Consider the following 6,000-nt stretch of genomic DNA (forward strand, 5'->3'; position numbering starts at 1 on the left):
TAACCCCGCGACCCTCCGAGAGTGGTTGCACCCTCGGTTGCCCCGTTCAAGGGCACCAAGTGCGAGAGAGACAGAAAATCGCCCAGGTAGCAAGCGTATAAGTGCGAGAGAGACAGAAAATCGCCGCGGTAGGAAGCGTATGAGTGCGAGAGCGACAGCAAATAGCCAGTGGGACTTGTGTGGTTTTTCCGTCAAAGCAGCATCGCGTTCCCCCGCGACCCTCCTAGAGTGGTTGCACCCTCGGTTGCCCCGTTCAAGGGCAACAAGTGCGAGAGAGACAGAAAATCGCCCAGGTGGAAAGCGTATAAGTGCGAGAGAGACAGAAAATCGCCGGGGTAGGAAGCGTATGAGTGCGAGAGAGACAGCAAATAGCCAGGCGGGACTTGGGTGGTTTTTCCGTTAAAGCAGCATCGCGTTACCCCGCGACCCTCCTAGAGTGGTTGCACCGTCGGTTGCCCCGTTCAAGGGCACCAAGTGCGAGAGAGACAGAAAATCGCCCAGGTAGCAAGCGTATAAGTGCGAGAGAGACAGAAAATCGCCGCGGTAGGAAGCGTATGAGTGCGAGAGAGACAGCAAATAGCCCGGCGGGACTTGGGTGGTTTTTCCGTTAAAGCAGCATCGCGTTACCCCGCGAACCTCCGAGAGTGGTTGCACCCTCGGTTGCCCCGTTCAAGGGCAACAAGTGCGAGAGACAGAAAATCGCCCAGGTAGCAAGCGTATAAGTGCGAGAGAGACAGAAAATCGCCGGGGTAGGAAGCGCATGAGTGCGAGAGGGACAGAAAATCGCCCAGGTAGCAAGCGTATAAGTGCGAGAGAGACAGAAAATCGCAGGGGTAGGAAGCGTATGAGTGCGAGAGAGACAGAAAATTGCCCAGGTAGCAAGCGTATAAGTGCGAGAGAGACGGAAAATCGCCGGGGTAGGAAGCGTATGAGGTTGAGAGAGACAGAAAATCGCCCAGGTAGCAAACGTATAAGTGCGAGAGAGACAGAAAATCGCCGGGGTAGGAAGCTTATGAGTGCGAGAGAGACAGAAAATCGCCCAGGTAGTAAGCGTATAAGTGCGAGAGAGACAGAAAATCGCCGGGGTAGGAAGCGTATGAGTGCGAGAGAGACAGCAAATAGCCAGCGGGACTTGTGTGGTTTTTCCGTCAAAGCAGCATCGCGTTACCCCAAGACCCTCCGAGAGTGGTTGCACCCTCGGTTGCCCCGTTCAAGGGCAACAAGTGCGAGAGAGACAGAAAATCGCCCAGGTAGCAAGCGTATAAGTGCGACAGAGACAGAAAATCGCCGGGGTAGGAAGCGTATGAGTGCGAGAGAGACAGCAAATAGCCAGGCGGGACTTGGGTGGTTTTTCCGTTAAAGCAGCATCGCGTAACCCCGCGACCCTCCGAGAGTGGTTGCACCCTCGGTTGCCCCGTTCAAGGGCAACAAGTGCGAGAGAGACAGAAAATCGCCCAGGTAGAAAGCGTATAAGTGCGAGAGAGACAGAAAATCGCCGGGGTAGGAAGCGTATGAGTGCGAGAGAGACAGCAAATAGCCAGGAGGGACTTGGGTGGTTTTTCCGTTAAAGCAGCATCGCGTTACCCCGCGACCCTCCGAGAGTGGTTGCACCCTCGGTTGCCCCGTTCAAGGGCAACAACTGCGAGAGAGACAGAAAGTCGCCCAGGTAGCAAGCGTATAAGTGCGAGAGAGACAGCAAATCGCCGGGGTAGGAAGCGAATGAGTGCGAGAGAGACAGCAAATAGCCAGGCGGGACTTGGGTGGTTTTTACGATAAAGCAGCATCGCGTTACCCCGCGACCCTCCGAGAGTGGTTGCACCCTCGGTTGCCCCGTTCAAGGGCAACAAGTGCGAGAGACACAGAAAATCGCCCAGGTAGCAAGCGTATAAGTGCGAGAGAGACAGCAAATCGCCGGGGTAGGAAGCGTATGAGTGCGAGAGAGACAGCAAATAGCTAGGCGGGACTTGCGTGGTTTTTCCGTTAAAGCAGCATCGCGTTACCCCGCGACCCTCTGAGAGTGGTTGCACCCTCGGTTGCCCCGTTCAAGGGCAACAAGTGCGAGAGAGACAGAAAATCGCCCAGGTTGCAAGCGTATAAGTGCGAGAGAGACAGAAAATCGCCGGGGTAGGAAGCGCATGAGTGCGAGAGGGACAGAAAATCGCCCAGGGAGCAAGCGTATAAGTGCGAGAGAGACAGAAAATCGCCGGGGAAGGAAGCGTATGAGTGCGAGAGAGACAGAAAATTGCCCAGGTGGCAAGCGTATAAGTGCGAGAGAGACGGAAAATCGCCGGGGTAGGAAGCGCATGAGTGCGAGAGGGACAGAAAATCGCCCAGGTAGCAAGCGTATAAGTGCGAGAGAGACAGAAAATCGCCGGGGTAGGAAGCGTATGAGTGCGAGAGAGAGAGAAAATTGCCCGGGTAGCAAGCGTATAAGTGCGAGAGAGACGGAAAATCGCCGGGGTAGGAAGCGTATGAGTGCGAGAGAGACAGAAAATCGCCCAGGTAGCAAGCGTATAAGTGCGAGAGAGACAGAAAATCGGCGGGGTAGGAAGCTTATGAGTGCGAGAGAGACAGAAAATTGCCCAGGTAGCAAGCGTATAAGTGCGAGAGAGACAGAAAATCGCCGGGGTAGGAAGCGTATGAGTGCGAGAGAGACAGCAAAAAGCCAGCGGGACTTGTGTGGTTTTTCCGTCAAAGCAGCATCGCGTTACCCCGCGACCCTCCGAGAGTGGTTGCACCCTCGGTTGCCCCGTTCAAGGGCAACAAGTGCGAGAGAGACAGAAAATCGCCCAGGTAGCAAGCATATAAGTGCGAGAGAGACAGAAAATCGCCGGGGTCGGAAGCGCATGAGTGCGAAAGGGACGGAAAATCGCCCAGGTAGCAAGCGTATAAGTGCGAGAGAGACAGAAAATCGCAGGGGTAGGAAGCGTATGAGTGCGAGAGAGACAGAAAATTGCCCAGGTAGCAAGCGTATGAGTGCGAGATGACAGAAAATCGCCCAGGTAGCAAGCGTATAAGTGCGAGAGAGACAGAAAATCGGCGGGGTAGGAAGCTTATGAGTGCGAGAGAGACAGAAAATTGCCCAGGTAGCAAGCGTATAAGTGCGAGAGAGACAGAAAATCGCCGGGGTAGGAAGCGTATGAGTGCGAGAGAGACAGCAAATAGCCAGCGGGACTTGTGTGGTTTTTCCGTCAAAGCAGCATCGCGTTACCCCGCGACCCTCCGAGAGTGGTTGCACCCTCGGTTGCCCCGTTCAAGGGCAACAAGTGCGAGAGAGACAGAAAATCGCCCAGGTAGCAAGCGTATAAGTGCGACAGAGACAGAAAATCGCCGGGGTAGGAAGCGTATGAGTGCGAGAGAGACAGCAAATAGCCAGCGGGACTTGTGTGGTTTTTCCGTCAAAGCAGCATCGCGTTCCCTTGCGACCCTCCGAGAGTGGTTGCACCCTCGGTTGCCCCGTTCAAGGGCAACAAGTGCGAGAGAGACAGAAAATCGCCCAGGTAGCAAGCGTATAAGTGCGAGAGAGACAGAAAATCGCCGGGGTAGGAAGCGTATGAGTGCGAGAGAGACAGCAAATAGCTAGCGGGACTTGTGTGGTTTTTCCGTCAAAGCAGCATCGCGTTACCCCGCGACCCTCCGAGAGTGGTTGCACCCTCGGTTGCCCCGTTCAAGGGCAACAAGTGCGAGAGAGACAGAAAATCGCCCAGGTAGCAAGCGTATAAGTGCGACAGAGACAGAAAATCGCCGGGGTAGGAAGCGTATGAGTGCGAAAGAGACAGCAAATAGCCAGGCGGGACTTGGGTGGTTTTTCCGTTAAAGCAGCATCGCGTAACCCCGCGACCCTCCGAGAGTGGTTGCACCCTCGGTTGCCCCGTTCAAGGGCACCAAGTGCGAGAGAGAAAGAAAATCGCCCAGGTGGAAAGCGTATAAGTGCGAGAGAGACAGAAAATCGCCGGGGTAGGAAGCGTATGAGTGCGAGAGAGACAGCAAATAGCCAGGCGGGACTTGGGTGGTTTTTCCGTTAAAGCAGCATCGCGTTACCCCGCGACCCTCCTAGAGTGGTTGCACCGTCGGTTGCCCCGTTCAAGGGCACCAAGTGCGAGAGAGACAGAAAATCGCCCAGGTAGCAAGCGTATAAGTGCGAGAGAGACAGAAAATCGCCGCGGTAGGAAGCGTATGAGTGCGAGAGAGACAGCAAATAGCCAGGCGGGACTTGGGTGGTTTTTCCGTTAAAGCAGCATCGCGTTACCCCGCGAACCTCCAAGAGTGGTTGCACCCTCGGTTGCCCCGTTCAAGGGCAACAAGTGCGAGAGACAGAAAATCGCCCAGGTAGCAAGCGTATAAGTGCGAGAGAGACAGAAAATCGCCGGGGTAGGAAGCGCATGAGTGCGAGAGGGACAGAAAATCGCCCAGGTAGCAAGCGTATAAGTGCGAGAGAGACAGAAAATCGCAGGGGTAGGAAGCGTATGAGTGCGAGAGAGACAGAAAATTGCCCAGGTAGCAAGCGTATAAGTGCGAGAGAGACGAAATCGCCGGGTAGGAAGCGTATGAGTTGAGAGAGACAGAAATCGCCCAGGTTGCAACGTATGTGCGAGAGAGGAAATCGCCGTAGGAACAAGTGCGAGAGAGACAGAAAATCGCCCAGGTAGCAAGCGTATAAGTGCGAGAGAGACAGAAAATCGCCGGGGTAGGAAGCGTATGAGTGCGAGAGAGACAGCAAATAGCCAGCGGGACTTGTGTGGTTTTTCCGTCAAAGCAGCATCGCGTTACCCCGCGACCCTCCGAGAGTGGTTGCACCCTCGGTTGCCCCGTTCAAGGGCAACAACTGCGAGAGAGACAGAAAATCGCCCAGGTAGCAAGCGTATAAGTGCGAGAGAGACAGAAAATCGCCGGGGTAGGAAGCGTATGAGTGCGAGAGAGACAGCAAATAGCCAGCGGGACTTGTGTGGTTTTTCCGTCAAAGCAGCATCGCGTTACCCCGCGACCCTCCGAGAGTGGTTGCACCCTCGGTTGCCCCGTTCAAGGGCAACAAGTGCGAGAGAGACAGAAAATCGCCCAGGTAGCAAGCGTATAAGTGCGAGAGAGACAGAAAATCGCCGGGGTAGGAAGCGTATGAGTGCGAGAGAGACAGCAAATAGCCAGCGGGACTTGTGTGGTTTTTCCGTCAAAGCAGCATCGCGTTACCCCGCGACCCTCCGAGAGTGGTTGCACCCTCGGTTGCCCCGTTCAAGGGCAACAAGTGCGAGAGAGACAGAAAATCGCCCAGGTAGCAAGCGTATAAGTGCGACAGAGACAGAAAATCGCCGGGGTAGGAAGCGTATGAGTGCGAGAGAGACAGCAAATAGCCAGGCGGGACTTGGGTGGTTTTTCCGTTAAAGCAGCATCGCGTAACCCCGCGACCCTCCGAGAGTGGTTGCACCCTCGGTTGCCCCGTTCAAGGGCACCAAGTGCGAGAGAGACAGAAAATCGCCCAGGTAGCAAGCGTATAAGTGCGAGAGAGACAGAAAATCGCCGCGGTAGGAAGCGTATGAGTGCGAGAGCGACAGCAAATAGCCAGGCGGGACTTGGGTGGTTTTTCCGTTAAAGCAGCATCGCGTTACCCCGCGACCCTCCTAGAGTGGTTGCACCCTCGGTTGCCCCGTTCAAGGGCAACAAGTGCGAGAGAGACAGAAAGTCGCCCAGGTAGCAAGCGTATAAGTGCGAGAGAGACAGAAAATCGCCGGGGTCGGAAGCGCATGAGTGCGAGAGGGACAGAAAATCGCCCAGGTAGCAAGCGTATAAGTGCGAGAGAGACAGAAAATCGCAGGGGTAGGAAGCGTATGAGTACGAGAGAGACAGAAAATTGCCCAGGTAGCAAGCGTATAAGTGCGAGAGAGACGGAAAATCGCCGGGGTAGGAAGCGCATGAGTGCGAGAGAGACAGAAAATCGCCCAGGTGGCAAGCGTATAAGTGCGAGAGAGACAGAAAATCGCCGGGGTAGGAAGCTTATGAGTGCGAGAG

Source organism: Bemisia tabaci, chromosome 6, assembly GCF_918797505.1.
Source record: "Bemisia tabaci chromosome 6, PGI_BMITA_v3".
Taxonomy (NCBI): Eukaryota; Metazoa; Arthropoda; class Insecta; order Hemiptera; family Aleyrodidae; genus Bemisia; species Bemisia tabaci.